The following is a 3006-nucleotide window of genomic DNA, read 5'->3' as shown; positions in this document are numbered from 1 at the left end:
GTGACGTTGCGTTGTCGTCAGATTCATTGCTCGCACTGTTACAGCCTTCTTCGGATGGTGATCTTCTACAAAATTTTGCACTATTGCCCACATTTTACACATCTCCCTAATCTCATTTGAAGTGAGGGATTCCTCCACCTTTCCCCTCCTCCTCTGCAGTCCTCTGTAACCTCTTGAGCTTTTTGCTCACGATGTGGATCCATCAGCTCGTCGGTGGTCACCTGGGCCTGAGACCCGAGCATCTGAGCATGGGAGACGATCACCCACAATCCTGCAGACAGAGAGAGAGAGAGAGTAGAACCACTGGCTCAGTTGTGACATTTGGTGTCACGTGCTACTCGTATTGTGAGATGTCACTCGTTTATCAAGTTAAAATTTATTAGAAAGGTTTGCTCGCCTTGCGGAACACCGGCCAAACAAGTTACTCACAATCCAACGTTTTACCGTAATTCTATATGCTACACCTTGGATGAGCCTTGAAAACATTATGCTGAGTGAAAAAAAGCCAGAAAACACCACCTGTTATATGATCCCATTCACATGAAGTTCCAGAATAGGGAGACGTATAGAGACGGAAAGTAGATTAGTGGTTGCCTAGGGCTAAAGTGGGGACAGGAGGATACGAGGATGATAGCTAAAGATTACAAGGTTTACTTTTGAGACAATGAAACTGTTCTAAAACTGACTGCGGCAATGCTCGCACACATCTGTGAATGTACCAAAAACCACTGAATTGTACACTTTAAATGGGTGAATTGTATGGTATGTGAATTATACTCAATAAAGCTGTTCTAAAAATAAGCATCCAAAGAATGATGGAGACATGTCAAAGGAATACAGAAGCCAGCTGGAAGGGACTTCCATTGGCAGGATCTGGTTATTTGGAACATCAAAATAAATAATGATATTAATAGATTATAACTTACCGAGTAGAATGGGAATCCATGACTCCATACTGATACACTGAATGCAAATACGGAAAGTTTGTTGTGCAATGGGATATTGACATAATCTCACCGTGCTTTCCTACAAAATATTTATCAATTGCAAAGGGAGAAGGGTAACTTTACAGTGGAGAAGGCCGGCAGACACCAACTTAATCAAGAGGTCAAAATAAACATCGCAGTAATAGGACAACTTAAAATCGTGCACTACCCAATAGGAGGCAATGAGAGAGACACAGAGCATCGCTTCTGTGACATTGCTACATAAAGTGCACAAACCGAATCTAGTCATGAGGAAACATTGGACAAGTCCAACTGAAGGGAACGTCTACAAAATAACTGGCCTATAATCTACAAGAGTGTAGATTAATCTACAAGAGTGTAGTTAAGAAAAGACTGAAACACTGTTCCATATTGAAGGAGACTAGAGATATCTGAGAGCCAAGTGTAACATGTGATCCTGTACTGGATGGTTTTGCTGCAAGGGCATTATTGGGATCACTGGTGAAAAGTGAATGGAGGGTGTGGGTTAGATGGGAGTAATGTTCCAATGGTAATTTCCTGATTTTGATGATGGCATTGTGGTCATCCAGGAGGATGTCTTCGTTCATGGGAATCATGAGTTGAAGCGTTTGGGGGATGGTGGCAGCACACCTCAGCTGAGTCAGGAAAATGGGTTTTTGTACTATATTTGGGACCATGCTATAAATTTGAGACTGCTTCACATTAAATAAAATTAATTATCATGTATGCGAAGAAACTGAACTAATGCCTAAAACCTAAGAGAGAAACAGATCACCTAAAATACAATCTCCCAGGAGATCCAGATATTGGAGTTATCAGGGTTTTTTTTCTTTCCGGTTTTAAACTCAGATCAAATGTAGAAACCTTCGTAGTTAGAAAGGTCAGTTGTAAAACCTTTTCTTCTTTTTTTCCCCAAGATTTTAATTTTAAGTAATTGCTGCACCCAGCGCTCGAACTCACAACCCCAAGATCAAGAGTCACATGTTCTGCTGAACAGACAGGTGCTCCCACTGTAAAATCTTTTCATCATTGTTCAGAATTGATTAGCCTTTATATACACACATCTTCATTGTCATTCATCCATCAGCACCCACCCAATGTCATTCATCCATCAGCAAATACTCAGTTATCCACTGTCACCTTAATAAACACACACACACACACACACACACACACACACACCCCACAGACGTAAGCCTCATTGTTTTAAATTACTTTATACATTCGCTTCTCAAAACTACAGTGGCCGTGCATTAGGTAGACTGGAAGGTCTTCTGATGCTCAAACTTGGCTGTTTCCATGAAGACACAGTTTGAAAATAACTAAGATCATACCGTATAACAAAACAGATGAAAAGCTGTAGAGTTTCAACGTTTATTTATTTATTTATTTATTTATTTATTTATTTTTGGGACAGAGAGAGACAGAGCATGAACGGGGGAGGGGCAGAGAGAGAGGGAGACACAGAATCGGAAACAGGCTCCAGGCTCTGAGCCATCAGCCCAGAGCCCGACGCGGGGCTCGAACTCACGGACCGCGAGATCGTGACCTGGCTGAAGTCGGACGCTTAACCGACTGTGCCACCCAGGCGCCCCAAAAAAGCTGTAGAGTTTCATAAAAGAAGGGGGCTTAATGAACAATAACGAATCAAATGGAATCCTAGGATGGGAAAAATACAATAACTAAAATGAAGAATTTATTACGCAGATCTAAAGGCAGGACAGACGGAGCAGAAGTGAGAATTAGGGAACCGGAAAAGAATTCAGTAGGAAATACCTAGATTGAAACACAGACAGGAAAAGAAAGAAAAAAGATGGAGAACACAGAAAATGACACTACGGTTACATGCAACACAATAAAAGGTCTAACATCTGTTTCTGGAGGCCAAAAAAGGAGAAGAGGAGAGACAATGGAGCAGAAACAATATTACTAGCCCCAAATTTTCTATACTTGACATAAGAATCAAGATAAATAGGGTAATTACAAGAAAACCATACTTAGGCACATTGTAGTTAAACCGCTAAAAATTAAAAACAGA

At 41.0% G+C, this 3006-nt stretch overlaps 2 non-coding genes across 2 annotated transcripts; both read right to left on the bottom strand.

Annotated features, from left to right (window-relative positions):
* Positions 1-1808: 1808 nt before the first annotated feature.
* Positions 1809-1878, bottom strand: LOC125158738 (small nucleolar RNA U2-30). Its single transcript, XR_007149471.1, has one exon. It is a non-coding gene; the product is annotated as a small nucleolar RNA U2-30 (small nucleolar RNA).
* Positions 1879-2197: 319 nt separating this feature from the next.
* Positions 2198-2277, bottom strand: LOC125158739 (small nucleolar RNA U2-19). Its single transcript, XR_007149472.1, has one exon. It is a non-coding gene; the product is annotated as a small nucleolar RNA U2-19 (small nucleolar RNA).
* Positions 2278-3006: the final 729 nt, after the last annotated feature.

The sequence above is a fragment of the Prionailurus viverrinus genome, unplaced genomic scaffold, assembly GCF_022837055.1.
Source record: "Prionailurus viverrinus isolate Anna unplaced genomic scaffold, UM_Priviv_1.0 scaffold_35, whole genome shotgun sequence".
Taxonomy (NCBI): Eukaryota; Metazoa; Chordata; class Mammalia; order Carnivora; family Felidae; genus Prionailurus; species Prionailurus viverrinus.
Note: the sequence above shows the minus strand (reverse complement) of the source record. Positions and strands in the feature narration are given on the sequence as shown.